Raw genomic sequence first — 22,086 nt, forward strand, 5'->3', positions numbered from 1 at the left:
TAAAAAGAAAGATGGTGAAGAATTTAAACGCTTTGCTAAAATGCTAAGGCCAGTCTTTTTGCGTACTCGCTTGACTGGTATCCTTAAAATGCCTCCTTATGCAAAGTACATGAAAGACCTCATCAACAATAAGAGGAAAATACCGGAAGCTGAAATCTCCACTATGCTTGCTAATTATACTTTTAAAGATGGAGTACCTAAAAAACTTGGAGATCCGGGAATACCAACTATACCTTGCTCCATCAAAAGAAACTATGTGAAAACTGCTTTGTGTGATTTAGGAGCTGGTGTTAGTGTTATACCTTTCTCTTTATATAAAAGACTCGATTTGAATAAACTCATGCCTACTGAAATATCTTTGCAAATGGCTGACAAATCAACTGCCATACCTATCGGTATTTGTGAGGATGTGCCCGTTGTTGTTGCTAATGTTACTATTTTAACTGACTTTGTTATACTTGAGATGCCCGAGGACGACAACATGTCGATTATCCTTGGTAGACCCTTCTTGAATACTGCAGGGGCTGTTATTGATTGCAATAAAAGCAAGGTCACTTTTCATATCAATGGTAATGAGCATACGGTGCACTTTCCTAAGAAACAATTCCAAGTGAATGGTATTAATGTTATTGAAAAATCTCCGACAATCACTATTGGAAGTTTTCAACTACCTCTACCTACTATCAAAAAGAAATATGAAATGCTTATTGTTGGGGATATTCACATCCCTGTTGAGGTAACTTAGTGATTTATGAAAGTTCTTCGGTTTCGTGCTAATCGAACGTGGTTGTTAATAAGACTTGATCAACCTTATTAATGGATCATTTTTGGGAGGTATGAAGTTGATGAATATAGTAAGCACTACCTTCTGTCCATACCTTTTGTTTTCTGTTTTATTAGTTAAATAAAATAAAATGTCATGTTTTGTCTATTTTCTAAATTTCCCGTGCAATAAAAAATGACCAAAAAATAAAAGTTCTCAGAATGCTCTGAAAATTTAATACGATTTTTCCTGAATATTTAAGAATTTTTGGTGAAAATAACATCAGAGGGAGGTGCACCAGGTGGGCACAACCCACCTGGGCGCGCCAGGACCCCCAGGCGCGCCCTGGTGGGTTGTGGTCCCCACGTGGGCCCCCTCACTTATCTCTTTACACCACAACATCACCTACCTCCAGAAAAAATTCTCCATTGCTCTCTCTCTCTCTCTCTCTCTCTCGTGTTCTTGCTCTCAAACCCGCGGATTTCGATCTCTTTGCTCGAAGCTCCGTTTCCGAAACTGTTACGCGGGATTGTTGCTTGGTATGTGACTCCACCGTTTGTCCAATTAGTTTTTGTTTTAGTGGTTTATATTTTGAATAATTAGCTACTCTTGGTGCTGCTGTAGATGAGCTTGCATGTTGAATTCTTAGAGTTCTAAGTAGTTTGAATGCTTGCCATGGCCTCTATGCATCCCTATGAGTAGTTGCTATCAATTTTGTGAAGTTTTGTTGAGGAAAATTTGTGGACTAAAAATTTCAGAATTTTTGTTCATAGGAAAACCATGAATATCTTTAGGAAGTTTGCTTCCAAGAAGAACTCCAAGGGAGTTATTGGGGAGTCATCTGACAATGATCTCCATACCCAGAGGTTGGCGGAAGTACGGCCGTGCGAGTGGCCGCATACCTCGTTCATGGAAGAGACTGGAATCCTTAAAGAGTTTACACAATATGTTGCTAATGCCGGCCTCACCAACTTCATCGCAGCTGAATGTGAATAGTATCATCTCTTCACAAATATCTTTGTTCAAAGTTTTAATTTCATTCCTAGAAATAATCCTCCTGAGGTGCAGTTTAGTTTATATTCCGATTTCCATCTGATACCGCTTACTGAGTTTTGTGAAATATGCTTGCTTCCTGCTGATGGTGGTTTAGTAGAGCCTAGGCCAGCAGAGTTTGAGGCCTTTTATTGTACCTTGATAGTGGGAGATGAGAGAGGGGTGTCGGGTATCACTGCCGCTGGCTTGCATTTTCCCGCTGTTCATTACTTTGCTCTTTTCATTGCAAAATGCTTGCTAGCTAGAGAGAAGGTGGGTGCACTCAGTTCAATAGACCTCGCTGTTTTACGTCATGCACTAGAGGGCGACAACACTTATAGCTTAGGAGCTATTGTGGCACGTCGACTCCACGTTAATAAGTCCATGGGTAAAATACATGGTGGTATTTTCGCTACTTGCTTGGTGGCTCGCTTTAATGTTGAGATACGCCCTCATGATTACCCTTTGACCAAGGTATACCTAGATCGCGCAGCCATGGAACACCACCATTTTATTGCACGAGATTACCCTGACATTCCTATTCCTTATAACCTGGTTTTCAGTGTGAGCACTCGTGATATTATTCCATTGCTTGCACCTGCTTTGTTTAATCCTGTTGCCAGGGGCGGATATAGGATTATGCCTACAGATATCATCGCCTACCGGAACGACCAGGCTGCAGAAGAGGAGGAGCCTCAGCAGTGGGATGCATGGATGCCCGCTCCTCAGCACCCCGACTACTATCCTGGCTACTGACTACTTACCAAGTTAGGCCAAAAGCCTAAGCTTGGGGGAGTACGTTTTTCTCACCGACATTACATTCATGTTTACACATCTCATTCCAGTTGTCGGTGTCCACACTTTTTCATTATATCATCCATGTTAAATTTATTTCTTGCTTTCTTCTTGTGTGTTTGAAAAACCTTAGAAAACCCAAAAAAATTAGTTGTAGTTAGTTTACTTTCTATGCATGCTTAAGTTGTGTTACTAAAAAGAAAACCCAAAAAGATTTCCTTGTTCTTCTTTTGCTTATTGGGAGCTTTCCCATGTAAATAGTTTTCTCGTTTTTGCTTTTCCCTTTTATTTGCTTGTTCAAGAAAACGAAAAACTCCAAAAATATTTCAGTGTGTTTCTTTGAATTTCTTTTCTTTTTATTCAAGTCGTACCAAGGAGAAGTCCATGATGAAAATGTTGAGTGGCTCTCATATGAATAATTTTTGATCTAATAAAGAGACCATATTACCTTGTCTTCTCATGTTGAATAAAATGTTTGCAGATTCTAGCTTAGTCCGCGGCACTCTTGCACTATTATTATCTTCATATCGTTCGGTCATGCAAGTGAAAGGCAATAATGACGATATTTGATGAACTGGCCGTGGCAGAGAGAAACGGGTATGAACTCGACTTGTTCTATTTGTGTAAATATGTTTAACATAGTATCCATGATTCAGCCCATTATGATTAAACATGTTTGCAATGACAATTAGAGATTATGGTTTCTCATGCCATGCATAAGTAGCTAGGAGTGGATAATGATTCATCTTGGATATCAACATTGTGTTAAAATGATTGTGATGTAGTATGATGATATGGTACCCTCCTCTAAATGTTCGAGTGGCTTGACTTGGCACATGTTCATGCATGTAGTTGAATCAAAACCAACATAGCCTCTATGACATTTATGTTCATGGTGTTCATATCCTACTCATGCTAGTGTCCAATGTTACTTATGCATAATGCATGTTCATGACCGTTGTTGCTCTCTAGCTGGCCGCTTCTCAACCTATTTGCTAGCCTTCGCCTATACTAAGTGGGAATTCTGCTTGTACATCAAAAACCTTAAACCCAAGTTATTCCAGATGAGTCCACCATACCTACCTATATGCGGTACTACCCTGCCATCCTAAGTAAATTTGCATGTGCCACCTCTAAAAACTTCAAATAAATATCCTTTTTGTGTGCCTGGATCGTTCATGGAACGACAGGAGGTGGTCGGTATCTTCCATGGTAAGCGGGTTATTCTTAGGTTGAGTGTTTATTCACTCACCATGGCATGAGAAAAGGGCGGTAATAGGGATTCCCAGTCCCAAACTCAAAATGCAAATAATTAAACAAAACTCCCCCGGGACTGTTGTTGGTATGAATGGCACCCATTGTTTCGGACAAGCCGTGGAGTGTGATTGATGGTGGAGGGGGAGTAAACCTTTACTTTTATCACTTGGGAACTGCCACTAGCGTGCTTAGCATGGAAGATATTGATAACTGATAGTCATGAAGTAAATGAGAAGGGTGCATGTCTCAAAATATAATTTACCTCTGTTTAAAAACTTGAGCTCTGGCACCTCTGCAAATCACTACTTCCCTCTGCGAAGGGACTATCTATTTACTTTTATGTTGTGTCATCACCTTCTAAAATAAGAGCCAGAACCTGAGAGCACTATTGTCATGCTTATGCATTGTGTGTAGCTAATGTTGGGTGCATCATGACTTTGTGGCGCCCCGGCTCAGAGAAACCCGAACACCCCGTATTCCAGCCCAGAGATCGAGGAGAAGTCTTCTGGAATACGACACTGCTTAGCATAGAACAAATTAGCTCCGTATTTCAATCTATATGGTACAAAGGTATTACATCGGCACAGCGACACTACACCTGCCACGGTTGCTCCATGCAAGTAGCAGAACAACACGAAGTAGCGGAATATCTACTGGCGGCAGAACAGCGACGACGGTGATGAACTCCACTCCGCAGGGACTCTGGCTGGAACGCTTATCCTAGCTCGCAAACACGGACTCCACGGTAAACAAGCAATCAAATCCGGCATGACCTGCAAACTGGCATGACACGCTAGGTCGGTACATTGAATGTACTTGCAAGCTCACAACAACCAAAGCAATCAAGACAGACAACAGCATGGCAATTACAGGTTAACAAGGATTAACATGATACTATCGGAACAACATGGTATGAATAACATGATACAGCTAGAACAATACGAGCATGGCATAACATATAAACAAGATGACACTATCATGCAACATGATGACGTTATCATGCACCAACTTACTTTGTTCGGTTTACCTCGTAACCATCACGGACATCACACGATCATCTCAGGATCCAATCAGGCTTGGTATTAACAATACCATAGTAAGCATTACATGACCACAAGGAGCTTGATCTTTACCATTGACTCTCGCATAATACCACAAATATCCATCAACTCGGTATCCTCGATACCACGGTGATCATCTCACGGTCACAATCAACTTCTTTCTCATCATCGAACCAGGGTTGTTATTAAGCACATTATTATTATTACTGTCGACCCACAGTGTGACCAACTACGAATTGGGCCCTTATCCGTGGGCGCGACTACCGATAGATTTAATACACACTTTGCAGAGGTAGCGCACTATACCCACACCACGGAACCCATGGCCTCGCACTCCATTCGGGTGGACCAACGGCGTTCCGACAAAACCGTCCTATTGCCATGACACTCTCCGGCCACTCTGACCAACTCCCCTTTGGGCTAAGTCATGGGTGGCCCCGTGCCTACCAAAGGCATCAACGGCCACCGTCGTGGCAAAACATAAACGGTCCCAAACGGGGACAAAAGCGCGCAAAACAACTCGGGCACACAAGGCTTATGCTGTCCTACCCGGCCAAGGTAGCGCCCGCGCATAGCCTTCCCTCGTGGGAGGCACCAACGAGAGGCATGACAATAGACCTAGTTAGGACCTCCCCATAAAGGCAAATGTGATTGCACTGGTCAGCTCGATATAGTGGCACCATGACTCAGCGAACAGTTGTTCAAGTTCAATTTAATCCGGTTAAACTTGAATGCACTATACTGAGCCATGATAAAATAACATGATGCAATTGTCACGCATGATATCAACATGAGCATGGATGTACAACATAATCATCAAGCATATGAACAACGATCAATCATATCCAACTGAGCATGGCATACTGACGAGTATGAATAACACAAGTATAACACTACAGATAAGCATAGCATAACCACTAGCATCAGAAATAAATACTATGCCAGAATATAACGATAACACTACCAAGTAATCATGTAACCAGGTAGATGCAAAGGAACATGCATATTCACTGTACTTGGTAGCAGGCAATAGTCATGCACCGAAGAACATGACCAACACCAACATGTACTACTACCAAACATGTCATACGAGAATAATACAAGCAAGAATACGTGATAACCATGTGCATAAAAACATAGCATGAAAGTGAACACAAATCCATAAGCATCACCGAACCAACGATAACCGAATTAAAACAAGCAGACATTTATTAAATATTCAAGTTGAAAACCATGGCTACTGCATGGCCATCATGCAAGTGGGTCTTGTGGCATGCCTGGGGATGAAGAATGCACCGGGGAGGAGTGCGGAACGATCGCGGAAAGATTCGCCGGAAACAGTTCTCTCTCGGAGGGGCTATTTACGGGCAAGGGCAAAATGGTCATTTCCATTATGTCAAACCATAGTGAAAATGATATCAAAAGTTCGGGCTCGAAGAGACGAAGATGTGGGCGTTGGATTCACCTCAATCGGAGTCTCGAGCAAAAAGTTATAGCCCGGCGAAGTTCAGGGACCAATCTGTAAAAATAACTCTACAAACAGGCCCTTGGCTGGAAAATCAGAAAGCGCATTTCTCAGATTACATCTTCAGAAAGTGAAAACGTATTTTAAGCCGAAGGAGAAACAGAATGTGTTTTCTTAAAAGGAAAGCGTTTTACCAAAAATACGCCTTCACTAAAAACGGCCAGCGGGGCCACTGGGTCAACACGGGGAACTTACAGGTGGGGTCTGCCACTTATCCACATGGGCAGGACGGAGTCAACGTTGGGTAGCTGACGAGAGGGTCCCACGTGCTGGTGGGGCCCGCCCGGCCGGTCGTCGCCTTCAACCTCGCGCTCGTCCGCGAGGCAGAGCAGAGGCGCACGATGCGGGCGGCCGTCCCGGCGATCTGGTCCACCCCCGGCGACGCTCCGCACACGGACGAGCTTGGGAAGATGAGGTGCTCCTGCCTGGACCCTTCACGCACGCCGAGGGGCATCAGAGAGAGTCAGTCTTGGCCGGGGCGGACGGCGGTTCCGTCCGGAGTTGAGCACGGGGCTACGGCCGCTCCGGGGATGAGGCGAATGGGTGGGGAGGCTCAGCATGCTTCGGTGGATCTACTGGTGGGGAGAGGAGGAGGGGAGAGAGCCTGGCTGCCGCAAATTTAGTTGGGCTCCGGCGAGAGGCACTACGGCCATGGGGGTCAAGGAGAGCTCCAGTAGCTCAGGCGAGTGGTTGGGGAGGCATAGAGGAGATCGGTGAGGAGGCTGGTGAGGTCGAATGGCTCGGGGGAGAGGCGTGGCATCGAGGCCGTGGCCGTGGACGCGTGGCCGCGGCTCGGGCACATCCGTGTACGCGTGTGCACGCCAGCCACTACTGCAGGATGCTGCTAACGCGACACTACGATCAGAGACCCTTCGACGAAACTGTGTGCAATGCCGTAATCGCAAACGGTGGTGTAAAATAACCGTCAAAAAAGGTGCAAAACATTTTCGATGGAGGATGCATCAAACACGGTTCAAATTTTAGTTGCGTGTGCAATGCTGGGCATACGGTTCAGCTCAATTAACTGTTTGCGATGAGGAGGAACAAAATAAATGGGCAGCCAGATGAAGGTGTGTGCGATGTACAGCACACGGTTCACTCAGATAAACTATTTGTGATTAGGCAACACAAAAGAAACGGTCAGCAAGATTAAAGGTGTGTGCGATATATGGCATGCGGTTCACTCGGATGAACTGTTTGCGTTGAGACATGAGAACAAAAACGGTTCAAATGAACAAGATGTGTGTGATACGAGGCAAACAGGTCTGTAATCAGAAACGTGTGCGAAGACCGATAAGAACACAAACGATTACTGCTAACAAGCCGTGTGTATTGTGAGCAAACGATTGCTGGTATACAATTGTGAGTGATTGATGAAAACATCATCGACGGGTTCCATTGTTTAGTCCGTGTGCGATGTGATTTTCTTTGTCCACACACCATCTATACTCTGTCTACAGAGCATCAACATATATACTTAAAAAGACAGCTCATAGCGGGAGCCGGCCGGCCTGTAATCGTCACGTCTTGTCACGGTGTTCATAGCGGAGGATTCTAGAATCCAGTGCATGCTTGACAACACTGCACCCCAGGCGTGGGCTCAAAGAGTCGCCAAATGTATCGTCGGTGAGCCTGTTCCCGCGCTACAGCGCTGTTTACCGTGCAAGCTTCCCGCCCGGCTAGTTTGGCCACGCGTCGGCTAGAAGAGGGACAAATCGTGGGCGTTTATTGGCAAAAAGCTTTGTAAAAACGAAGTGTGTGGAATGACTTCGGTCATAAGTTTACCCTTGGGTGATGAGGTCAAAGTTACACAGAAGGGTGATGATGGACACTCGAGTGCGATAATTAATTCTGCGCTCTACAGTGCACACGATGGAAGAAACCAACTGTGTGCAATAATGTCAAAGATCGCAGTCGAGTTAGCTATACAGATCGTGTGTTGTAAGATCGACAAGGTAAACTGATTCGAGAATGGTTAATAAAATCTAAGACCATTGCATATTAAGCTCAAAATAGTGCTAGCAATATACGAGTCTCATACGATGCCATTTCAACGATTGTACCACAAAAGCTCGAAATGTTACAAGGTTCAAATTCCAGAGTTATATGGCTCAAATTCAAAGATTAAAAGGTTCAAACTGATATTTGAAATGAAATTCAGCTCATCAGCTGCAAACGCTCGCGCTGATGCGCTGAACATGGATATCAGAGAGGTTCAAACTAATATCACCGCTTCTAAGTCTGGCTTCGAAACCTCACAATTTTTGCAAAGGGGTCAGCCACTGAGAAGTCATGTATGGGGTTGACCCGATGACTTCCGATTAGTCTGTCATCTGAAGTTCCAAAATGAAATTCACCATTTTTGGAGCCTACTTCATTCTGCCGCAGGCGCCGGCGCTGATCAACAGACCATTCATTTTTGCGAAATAAATGTATGGCAAACCTCATTTCCTTCAGCACCCTTGCTCTGAGAACAAAGAACCTGGCGAATATAATCCCCGGTAAGGTCCCTCGGTAGGAGTTCATAGTAATTTCTGAGAGATACAGATCTAGGCATTAGACGTGATTGTTATATTGTATCACATTATCCACCACTGGGCCTAATCTTATCTGCAAAAGAAGAAAACGTGTTAGTGACTACATCCAGTTTTGAACATTACTACAGGCCTAGCTATTTGGTTTGCAGGATTTGTAAAATGCACTAACATGCCATCTTCGATTTGACATGATTAACATGGGCATTTGATTACATTCTAGAAAAATGTAGCCTTCTTCACAACAGGTTGGAGTGGATGAAAAGTTCCCTAAGAAAATTAGTACAGATGAATCCAAAGGAGAAATGCTTATTGATTGTAACCATATGGATCAAGCAACCAATATGGGGGGGCATGTATGTAGTGAAATCCTCCAAAAGAACCTTCAGAAATCGTAGTACATTGTCATTGTAAACTTGGAAAAAGGTGTCACAAATTGAACTCCCTTATGGTTAACATTTAACAGGAAAGGAACATCACCTCGATATATAGCTTCGCCAGGCACGGAAAGCATATCAGGAAACTGACAACTTGCTCCAGGTCGGGCCCGATAGATTCTAGTGCCAAGACCTTCACTGTGTGCAGTTTCGGGGTCAAACTTGTCGGAATCATTTTCTGAATCACAGACGAACAAACATCTTCAAAATTAGAAATAATGTTAATTTGTAGAAGGAGAGGTAGAAGGCGGCTGTTCTACCTGAACGGGTGTGGATCCAATAACAAGTTCGGAGTATTTTTCAGACGAGTAGGCCACCACTGTCAATTTCGGCGCAGAAATGACATTGATTCTTGTTCGACCTTCTCGATCAACTACAAGTAATCTCTCAAGTGCAGGTGTGTCCTGGATGACCATACCGTGGTCCACCTTTTATGATGTCTTCCTGCCGCACCAGCAACACACATAAATAGTCCGGAGAGTCATGGAGGTGATGTGGAAGGTACTCAACCCATTGATCGCCTGAAGACGAAGGTACTCAAGTGCAGTACAGCCACAGAGCAGGCGCTCCATGTCACCCTTTGAGAGGCAGACGGCGACGAGCTCGAGGTGCTTCAGTCGTGGTAGAATAAGAGCGGGCGCATCATTAAGGGGTGGGAAATGGCATTTCCTGAACTTGGTGACGCGCAGCGTGGGCGCGAGGTGGAGTGCGGACGTTGGCAGCGACCACATATGCCCATCATCAAAAGTGAGCTCCTCGAGCTGATCTAGGGCGGGGGATCGGAACCAGTCGTCAAGTTTGGCTCGGTCCTTGCCGTTGGAACGGAACTTGCCCATTCTAAGGCCTTTGGTTGGGCCAAGGTGACTGCCGAGGATCTTGGAGAATGCATCCAAACTTTTCCGATAGCCATGGCAGAGCTCGTGGGTGTTGATGAGGTCGAGAGGACTGGAGTTCCATAGGGGGCGCCACCGTCGGGAAAGGAGGGTTGTCCGCGCCCCCTATTTGATTGGGAGGAGGGAGATGATGACTCTCAACATATCATCGGGGAGGCTACTAATTAAGTCTAGGCCTGCTGGAGTCGCTTGCGGTTCTAGCTTGCCCCGCCTCCGCTTGTTGGCAGCCCCGTTCTCCACCTCCGGAGTCTCCTTGTCAGCGGCGCTTTCTGATAGAAATGGCAGTACAGGGAATATTCAGTTAAAATAGGGCAATAGAAAAGTGTATTGGTAACTAGAAGTTATTAGGTAGGAATATAGTAAGAAAAGGGAATAACAATTGGTTGCTTAAATACTACACAATTCATTTGACATTGATGGGTAAGTCAACATATGCAGATAGTTGAAAAGAATACTTACTTCAAACAAAGTCTGGATGGATGATTTTGTCGGGGAAGTTAGCATATATCTCATGACCAGGCCCTTCTATGTGCAGTGCAATTTTAGTGCCAGCTTTCAGTACATAAAACTTTGCAATTTCATTCCAAAAGCCAGTGCCAAAATAGGAGTCACCACGTTCATCAAGTCTTACAGTAGCAACGATTGTAAATCCATGGTTTGTGTGCAGTATGACATTCGTGGAGCCTTCATGTATGTAAAGGGAAAAATTGTGCACTACATAATCTGTTGCATAGAGAGGGATGTCCTGGAGAAAATGGTAGGATTGTTAAAGAAAATATGGTAACATGCAAATATGGGCCCAAATTGAAAGAACTGTACAGCAGTTGAAGTCGAAGGACAAAAGTCTATAATTAAACAGATAGGGTAAACATGATGTCATGGAAATATGAGAGTAATCAAAAGAACAATACATCATTAATTTGCCTAATATGGAAAGAAGAGGGGAAAATCCCCTTTGATGTATATGGTGCATGTGGCACCTTTTATCCAAATGTAGCAATATTTAGAATATGTTCAGGAAAGTAGGCCATGCCAACCGATTTAGGGTGAGATTGAACATACCACCCGCATCCTCAAGTTATCTGGTACGATGAGATGGAATCTCTGGCGGCGGTCGCCAAGTCCTGAAGTGTCGGCGAACTGTACATTCTATGAATGAAAGAAAACCCTCAAATCAGCTCGAATAAAAATGAATTCACGGTGATTTTAAAGGAGGCAGATGAACTGGGATAAGAAATAAGATAATCTCTCGTTAAATTAGTTGCCTTGTTGTCCATGCGAAAGAACCCTCGGTACGGCAGATTCCCCAACCGAGCGGAGCTGGGTCGACCGCGAGCAGCGTCGAGAAAGTCGATGGCGATAGGCGGCGGCAAGCGGAACTGGCGAAATGCGGTGGGCTTTGCCAGTAGGCGTCGAGCTAAGTGTTTACCACTGTGATAGGCGGTGCCATGGCATAGACGCGGAGGAGCTTGTGCAGGTGTGAATGCGGAACGTACCGGAGGGGCCGAGGGGGTGGCGGGCGGGGTGAGGGTTTTTGTGACGTGGGGATGGTGAGGGTTTTCTTTTTTCTTTTTTGAATTGGGTGGTGAGGGTTTTCTGTCCCACAAAGAATTTTGGGGGAGACGGTTTGCTAGAGCGAATGGTGTGTGATTGACGCGGCAGGCAAAATGAAAGTCATTGCACACGGTTCCAATTTTGGGAACCGTGTGTGGTTGACGTACTACCTCCGTCCTGGTTTATTGGTCCCCCGTTGTAATTTTTACCAAAATTTGGCGAAATATTTAACATACTCAGACATAGATAATAAGCGTACACGTACATAAGCATAGTTCAACCATAAGTACATAGTTCAACCGTCATTAAGCATACTCAAGCATACATAGTTTGATCCATCCCACATCTCATCTCACATGCCTCCGGCACGATCCTGAAGCTTCTCCAGGTACTCGGCGTACGCGCCGTGCGCCACCCTACGAGAATACTTCTGCTTGAAGGAGCCAACGGCCCGTCCTCTTGCATGCGCCAGAACACTTAGATACGCGTCATGAATCTTGTGGTTGCAAAATGGGCATCCATAGCCGTCGTTCCAGGTCCTAATACGCCTGTTATGCATTCCCGGATAGAGCTCCCTCAGGATTTGCCTGCTGTACCTCCTCTGGGCATCTTCATCCTCGTTGTCCACATCGTCAGACAGCACCTATACAAATAGTAAAACAAATTTGGCATCAAATTACTGATTACATGCCGTGAAGTAGGATTAGGAATTTATGGCTATTTATTTATACATATCCAGAGATTATGGTTCGATTTTTAAGCACAGTCGTTTATGTACAGACCAATCTTGAAGAAAATAATGGCACAAACATATGTAGGTCATTCAAAATCAATTGTCAAGTCCTGGCTAGGAATTATTAGCACGAACACTAACCCTAGTCGGATTACTAGCAGAAATCATTTGCACAGATGAAACAACTAATCACTTATCACCTTTACCATTCAAACAATCAATACACTACACGGATCTAACGAAACTTACTCAGATTTCATGGATTGGGAGAACATAACAACAAGATTTCTATTCCAACAAGGGGGAGGCAGGAGTAACCAGAGAAACCCTATGATCTATTTGACACATAAATGGGTATAGATGACTAACCAGCTATCCATCGTCGTCGGAGTCGTCGCCGGAGTGGTCGTCGGAGTCATCGCCGGAGTGGTCGTCGGAGTCGGTGTGGAACTCCACCTGCGGCTATGGAAGCTTGACGTCGACGACGTCAGGGTGCATCGATAACTCGCCGGCGGTGACGGCAACCTCTGTCTCCATCTCCACGCCGTGCTCCGGTGCTTTAGTAGCCCCTGCGTTGCCACTCCCTCCGATGGGGCGCTTCGGCGGCATCCTCATACACTGACGACTTTGAGGACTGAGAGCGGCGTCGAGGATGCAAGCGGAGAGAGAGGATTGTGTGTGTGTAGCGAGGATGGGGGGTGCGGCCGCTCGGGCGCACCATTAATATGGAGTAGTGGGAGTTGTGGGAGAGAGGCGGGCAGCGGTCAAACCGATGGCTTGCCTCCCAGTGAGCCTGCGCACCGGACTGCTGGCATGCCTACCAAAGTTTCACACAGCTACTCGCACTCCTCCCGCTGACACTGCGCAGCGAGCACGCCTCCGTTAATTCACACACCTGCACGCACGCCTCCCCATCTGCCTGCGCGGCGGACTGCTCGCATGCGTCCCGTCAACTCACTCCTGCTCGCACGCCACACGGGTCGCGCGGTGGCACGTATATTGTTTTTCTATTTGGATGATTAATGCTACCGCTTTATTTCTTAACCGAAGCATGGCACGTATCCATTGTTGGTCTAACTCTCACGGTTTGAATAAATAATCCGTTTGGGATATTGGTTCCCAATTATTAATAATCTCCCGTCTGTAATTAGATAAAGATTACATCAAAACTGGTCTCAATTTTGAAAAAAAAGTACAATGCCACTTTGTATTTGTGTCCATATTTCAACATGATAAGTTTCATGAACTTCAAATAAGTTTTGGATGTACTAGAATTTAAAAATCAAGATTCTCAATGTTTGAAACTTGTTGCACGGGGAGTAAACATGCACCCAGTGAGACACATGTGTTTTTGCAATCCATTTAGGTGCACTGTCACGTGTGCATGTAGCTCAAATTTGATTTTTGCACATTATATCCATAGAAAATCAATCAATGTACTAAAACGTCTTAATGATCTCTGTGATTTTTTGAAATTAAAACGTCCCTCCTTTGGCAACATGTATGTTCACCGCGGGATAATTAATTTAACATGCATCATTGTTGCGGTGGATTCACGGTGTGTGTGTGTGTGCGTCTGGGGGTGGCGGGTGGCTCGCAGTACACTATGAGTTGTGAGCCACCGTGTGGGTTGGCCGTTTTTTAGGCAGGTTGGTGCCACATCAGAGTCGTGAAATCATTATTTAAAATATTACACAACCCTTTCATACATAAATGTTTTGGCCACATGCAGTCGATGGTTGTCCTACACGACACTCGACACTCGCGTGTGACGCTTTCTGTGGGCCCGTGAGGTCGTCGTCCATCACTTTGACGAACAGCCGGCAGTGAGGTTAATTTGACCAGCAAGGTAGAACCTTTTTTGTTTGTGTTATGGTGGTATATAGTATGCGTCGAAGAGGTGGGAGGGGACTAGCATATATACTATACGTATGCGTCCGTGAACAAGTACACCTCACTCAGTGTCGGGACTTTTTGGTTACCGAGGCACGTGCCACATCAAAATTGTGAAATTGGTTATTCAAACATCACACAACACCTTTTTGGGCCACATGCATATATATCCTAGCTAGGACACTCACGTGTGACGCTTCCATCTGTGGGCCCACGAGGCCATCGTCGATGCATGCATGCATGCATCACTTTGACATACATCGGGAGAGGTTAATTAATTTCACCATCGATGATGATTCTTTTGGGTTGTACATATATTACGGCAGGAGCATATAGTATGCGGTGAAGAGGGGGGAAGGGGACCATCATATGTAGTACGCTTGATATGAACCTCGCTCTGTGTGGGTGCATGGTTTACGGTTTTTGAGGCATGTGGCACATCAAAGTTGTGCATTTTGGGTATTCAACATATATATGTTTGGCCCACATGCAAAGCGGTGGTGGTTCTCCTCTCGCACCCACTTAAGCGGTTATGCTTCCATCTGTGGGCCCGCTTGGTCCATCACTTCTTTTTGCCTGACAACAAGAGAGGTATTTGACTTAGGAGGGGATTATTATTTTTGCTCTGGGATGACATGCATGATACACTTTGAGCACATGATACGTCTCCATCGTATCTACTTTTCCAAACACTTTTGCCCTTGTTTTGGACTCTAACTTGCATGATTTGAATGGAACTAACCCGGCCTGATGCTGTTTTCAGCAGAATTGCCATGGTGTTATTTTTGTGCAGAAATAAAAGTTCTCGGAATGACTTGAAACTTCACGGAGAATATTTTTGGAATTTATAAAAAATACTGGCGAAAGAATCAAGACCAGGGGGCCCACACCCTGTCCAGGTGGTTGGGGGCGCGCCTGCCACCCTGGGCGCGCCCCCTGCCTCGTGCGCCCCCTGATGCTCCACCGACCTCAACTCCAACTCTATATATTCACGTCAGGGGAGGAAAAATCGGAGAGAAAGATTCATCGCGTTTTATGATACGGAGCCGCCGCCAAGCCCTAATCTCTCTCGGGAGGGCTGATCTGGAGTCCGTTCGGGGCTCCGGAGAGGGGAATTCGTCGCCGTTGTCATCATCAACCTTCCTCCATCACCAATTTCATGATGCTCACCGCCGTGCGTGAGTAATTCCATCGTAGGCTTGCTGGACGGTGATGGGTTGGATGATATTTATCATGTAATCGAGTTAGTTTTGTTAGGGTTTGATCCCTAGTATCCATTATGTTCTGAGATTGATGTTGCTATGACTTTGCTATGCTTAATGCTTGTCACTAGGGCCCGAGTGCCATGAGTTCAGATCTGAACTATTATGTTTTCATGAATATATGTTAGTTCTTGATCCTATCTTGCAAGTCAATAGTCACCTACTATGTGTTATGATCCGGTAACCCCGAAGTGACAATAATCGGGACCACTCCCGGTGATGATCGTAGTTTGAGGAGTTCATGTATTCACTAAGTGTTAATGCTTTGGTCCGGTACTCTATCAAAAGGAGGCCTTAATATCCCTTAGTTTCCAATAGGACCCCGCCGCCACGGGAGGGTAGGTCAAAAGATGGCATGCAAGTTCTTTTCCATAAGCACGTATGACTATATTCGAAATGCATGCCTACATTACATTGATGAACTGGAGCTAGTTTTGTGTCACCCTATGTTATAACTATTGCATGAGGAATCGCATCCGACATAATTATCCATCACTGATCCAATGCCTCCGAGCTTTTCACATATTGATCTTTGCTTAGTTACTTTTCCTTTGCCACTGTTACAATTACTACAAAACTGCTACTCTTACTTTTGCCATCGTTACCGCTACTTCCATACAACTTTGCTACTAAATACTTTGCTACAGATATTAAGTTATCCAGGTGTGGTTGAATTGACAACTCAACTTCTAATACTTGAGAATATTCTTTGGCTCCCCTTGTGTCGAATCAATAAATTTGGGTTGAATACTCTACCCTTGAAAACTGTTGCGATCCCCTATACTTGTGGGTTATCAAGACTATTTTCTGGCGCCGTTGCCGGGGAGCATAGCTCTATTCTTTGAGTCACTTGGGATTTATATCTGCTGATCACTATGAGGAACTTGAAAGACGAGAAAACCAAGATTTATCCCTCAACTACGAGGGGAGGTAAGGAACTGCCATCTAGCTCTGCACTTGATTCACCTTCTGTTTTGAGTAAACTTGCGACACCTAAACCTGCTTCTGCTATTAATTCTGATATGTCGCATGTTATTGATGATGCCACTTCTGCTATGCATGATACTTATGATGAAACTACTTCTATGCTTGATAATACTGTGCCACTAGGTGAATTTCTTGATGAACAACTTGCTAGGGCTAGAGAGAATGAAATTATTGGAACTGATAATATTGATGAAAGTGATGATGAAGATTCTCCCCCTAGATATGAATTGCCTGTTGTGCCTGAGGGTTATGTTATGGATGAAGAAACTGCTAGAGATTTCTTGCTTGCAATGATAGATATGATCTTAAGAAATTATTAGCTAAGCTGAAAGAAAAATCTTTGAATGCTAGAATGAAATATGACCCTGCTTTTGCTACTTCACCTATCTGTATTTCTGATAAGGATTATGATTTCTCTGTTGATCCTGAGATAATTACTTTGGTTGAATCTGATCCTTTTTATGGCTATGAATCTGAAACTGTTGTGGCACATCTTACTAAATTAAATGATATAGCCACCCTATTCACTAATGATGAGAAAACTCGCTACTACTATATCCTTAAATTGTTTCCGTTCTCATTAAAGGGTGATGCTAAAACATGGTTTAATTCTCTTGATCCTGGTTGTGTGCGTAGTCCCCAGGATATGATTTATTACTTCTCTGCTAAATATTTCCCCGCTCATAAGAAACAAGCTGCCTTAAGGGAAATATATAATTTTGTGCAAATTGAAGAAGAGAGTCTCCCACAAGCTTGGGGGAGGCTTCTCCAATTACTTAATGCTTTGCCTGATCATCCTCTCAAGAAAAATGAAATACTTGATATCTTTTATAATGGACTAACCAATGCTTCCAGAGACCACCTGGATAGTTGTGTTGGTTGTGTTTTCAGGGAAAGAACTGTTGATCAAGCTGAATTGCTATTGAATAATATGTTGACTAATGAAAATAATTGGACACTTCCTGAACCAACTCCTAAGCCAACTCCGAAGAAAAGGGGTATTCTATTTCTCAGTCCTGAAGATATGCAAGAGGCAAAGAAATCTATGAAAGAAAAGGTATTAAAGCTGAAGATGTTAAGAATTTACCACCTATTGAAGAAATACATGGTCTTGATAACCCGACACAGGTAGTAAAGGTAAATTCTCTCTATAGATTTGATGAAGGTGAATTCCTCGTTATAAGTCTGCTAGCCAATGCTTAGATGAGTTTGATAATTTTATTGTTAAACAAGAAAACTTCAATGCTTATGTTGGTAGACAATTGAAACGCAATTCTTATATGATTGAACACTTGAGTGATTATATGTGTAGAGTTAAAGGTGAACTTAAACTTATTAGTAAGCATGCTTCTATGGTTACCACTCAAGTAGAACAAGTGCTTAAAGCTCAAAATGATTTGCTCAATGAATTAAATAGTAAGAAAAATGATAATGCTATTAGAGTTGTGACTAGAGGGGGTAGAATGACTCAGGAACCTTTCTATCCTGAGGGCCACCCTAAGAGAATTGAGAAAGATTCTCAGAGAACTAATGATGATGCACCTAGTCCTTCTAAGAGGAAGAAAAAGAAAAATGATAGGAGTTTGCATGCTTATAGTGAACCTCTTGTTGACACACCAGAGAATCCCAATGATATTTCTATTTCTGATGCTGAAACACAATCTGGTAATGAACATGAACCTAGTGATAATGTTAATGATGATGCTCAACCTAGCTCTGTCAATGATGTAGAGATTGAACCTGCTGTTGATCTTGATAACCCACAATCAAAGAATCAACGTTATGATAAGAGAGACTTTGTTGCTAGGAAGCACGGTAAAGAAAGAGAACCATGGGTTCAGAAACCCATGCCTTTTCCTCCTAAACCATCCAAGAAAAAGGATGATGAGGATTTTGAGCGCTTTGCTGAAATGATTAGACCTATCTTTTTGCGTATGCATTTGGCTGATATGCTTAAAATGAATCCTTATGCTAAGTATATGAAAGATATTGTTACAAATAAAAGAAAGATACCGGAAGCTGAAATTTCCACCATGCTTGCTAATTATACTTTTAAGGGTGGAATACCAAAGAAACTTGGAGATCCAGGAGTACCAACTATACCATGCTCCATTAAAAGAAACTATGTTAAAACTGCTTTATGTGATCTTGGAGCCGGTGTTAGTGTTATGCCTCTCTCTTTATATCGTAGACTTGATTTGAATAAGTTGACACCTACTGAAATATCTTTGCAAATGGCCGATAAATCAACTGCTATACCTGTCGGTATTTGTGAGGATGTGCCTGTTGTGGTTGCAAACGTTACTATTTTAACGGACTTTGTTATTCTTGATATTCCCGAGGACGATAGTATGTCGATTATCCTTGGTAGACCTTTTTGAATACTGCAGGGGCTTTTATTGATTGCAACAAAGGCAATGTCACTTTTCATGTTAATGGTAATGAGCATACGGTACACTTTCCGAGGAAACAACCTCAAGTCCACAGTATCAATTCTATTGGAAAAATTCCATCGATTATTATTGGAGGTTTTGAATTTCCTCTTCCTACTGTCAAGAAGAAATATGATATCCTTATTATTGGGGACGTGCATATCCCCGTTGAGGTAACCTAGTGCTATTCGAAAATTCTCCGGTTTCATGCGATTCGGAATGAGTTTGTTAACAAGACTTGATCAACCTTGTTAGTGGATTCCTTTTGATGAGCATGAGATGGATGAAGTTAGAAAGCACAACTCTCTGTACCCTCCTTTTACTTTCTATTATTTAGATTAAATAAAGCAAAAATAGTATTTTCTGTCTGTTTTCTGAATTATCCGTGCAATGAAAAAATACCCCGAAAATAAAAGTTCTCCAAATGCCCTGAAATTGAAATATGATTTTTTCTAGAATATTTAAGAATATCTGGCACTGAGAACACACCAGAGGGAGCCACCACCTGGCCATGAGGGTCCAGGGCGCGCCCACCCCCCGGGCACGCCCCCTGCCTCGTGGGCCCCACGTGGCCCCCTCTACTTATTTCAGCACCCACACACTTCGTCTTCCTCCAGAAAAAATAACCACACAGCTCAAACTCGTGTTCTAGCTCGTTTTGCTGCGATTTTCGATCTCCTTGCTCAAAGCTCCACTCACAAAACTGCTTTGGGGGATTGTTCTTCGGTATGTGACTCCTCCAATGGTCCAATTAGTTTTTGTTCTAGTGCTTTATTCATTGCAAATTTTTGCTGCTAAGGTGACCCTGTTCTTCAGCTTGCATGTCAAATTTATTTGGTCCCAAGTAGTTCTAATGCATGATATAGTCTCTAGGCACTTGAGGGAGTAGTTGCTATCAATTTTGTTGAATTTGGTTCACTTTTTATTTTGAGTCGCTAAATTTTTTAGAAAATTTCAGAGAAAGAAAATGATGAAGAGATTGTTGAGAGGCTCTTCGAGCCGAAGCTCGAAGGATAAGCAAAGTGAAGAGAATAAGAAGCCCAAATATAATCTTCCTCGCACCGCGGAAGTTCGTCCGTGTGAATGGCCTTGTGATGAGTTCTTGAGAGCAGCCGGGATTCATGATGATTTTTATTATTTGGGTGGGAATGCAGGCCTCACCGACTTCCTCCGCGACCAGCGCGAACAATATTTCCTCCTCACTAATATTTTTGTGCAAAATTTCATTTCCATGCTAGGAGATCACCACCCTCAGTGGAGTTTCATTTATATGATGAGGTTAAGGATATGTCCCTATATGATTTTTGTCGGGTATGCAAGATACCCTTTGAGGGCAGCATAGAGGAACCGCGTCGTAATGATGTGGAAGGGTTTATTGATATGATTGCTGTAGGGGAAACAAGGAAAGTTTCCGATGCAAGAATCACTAGCATACATTTTCCTGTTCTACGTTACTTCACAATATTTGCTAGTAGATGCTTAATTGGTCGTGGGAACAGTGGAAATCTTAGTGCTCCTGATATTGTTATGTTGCGCCATGCCTTGTTTCGTGATACTGCTTTCAGTTTAGGAGCTATTGTTGCTAAACGGTTAAATCTGAACTGTACAAAGGGTCCCATCTTTGGAGGCAACTTTGCTTCGCGCCTCGCTGCACATTTTAACATACCTATTAGGCATTATGAGAAGGAGGAAAAGTTGCCGCCCCCTATTTTTCTAGATTATAAGAGTATGGTAGCAGATGATTTTATTGTTAAAGATAAAAAGAAGATGCTTAAGTATAAGTTGATTTTTGATAAAATTACTGTGAGATTATTACCTTGCCCGCACCCTCTCTATTTAACATACTTTCAGGCATGTACCTCATCTTGCCGGAGGCCATTTATGCGTACTGGAACCTGACACAAGTTCCAGAGCCTGAGCTTGAGCCACCACTTGACCCTTATCGGCAGTCAGTTTATCAGTGGGACCCGGAGGAGATCGCCAAACAGTGGCACCCCGAGGATCCTCCTCAGTACCCCGGAGAGAGCAGCTTCGATCCATGGGACTAGACCAACTTAGGCCAAAAGTCTAAGCTTGGGGGAGTAGATATTTCTCAACGACGTTACATTCATGTTCACACACTCATTCTAGTTGTCGGTGTTCATACTTTTTCATTGTACTATCCATGCTAGTTTATTTTCTTTTCTTGCTTTCTTCTTGTGTGTTTGAAAAATCTTAAGAAAAACTAAACAAAATTAGTTGTAGCTTTTAGCTAGTTTACTTTTCATGCATGTAGTAGTAGTAATTAAAACAAAACCCAAAAAGGTTTCTCGTTCTTCTTTTTGCTTGTTGGGAGCTTTCCCGTGTAAATATTTTATTTCTTTTCTTTTCTCTGGGGGGCAAGAGGAGAAGACCATAATGAAAATGTTGAAGTGGCTCTTATATGCATTATTGTTGATTTAACCAAGAGCCCATATTACCTTGTCTTCTCCCTTGTATTAAATGCTAGTAGATTCCAGCTTAGTCCAATGCACGTGCACTATTATTATTATCCACACCGTTCGGTCGTGCGAGTGAAAGGCAATAATGACGATATATGACGGACTGATTGAGATGAGAGTAGCTGGTATGAACTCGACCTCTCATGTTTTTGTAAATATGATTAGTTCATCGTTCCTGATTCAGCCTATTATGAACGAAACATGTTTGCAATGACAATTAGAGATTATAGTTGCTTATGCCATGTTTAATTAGCTAGGAGTTTATAATGGTTTACCTTGCGTGCCAACATGCTATTAAAATGGTTGTGATGTGGTATGATAGGGTGGTATCCTCCTTTGAATGATTCAAGTGGCTTGACTTGGCACATGTTCACACATGTAGTTGAAACAAAATCAATATAGCCTCCACGATATTTATGTTCATGGTGGATTATATCCTACTCATGCT

This window comes from Triticum aestivum, chromosome 4D, assembly GCF_018294505.1.
Source record: "Triticum aestivum cultivar Chinese Spring chromosome 4D, IWGSC CS RefSeq v2.1, whole genome shotgun sequence".
Taxonomy (NCBI): Eukaryota; Viridiplantae; Streptophyta; class Magnoliopsida; order Poales; family Poaceae; genus Triticum; species Triticum aestivum.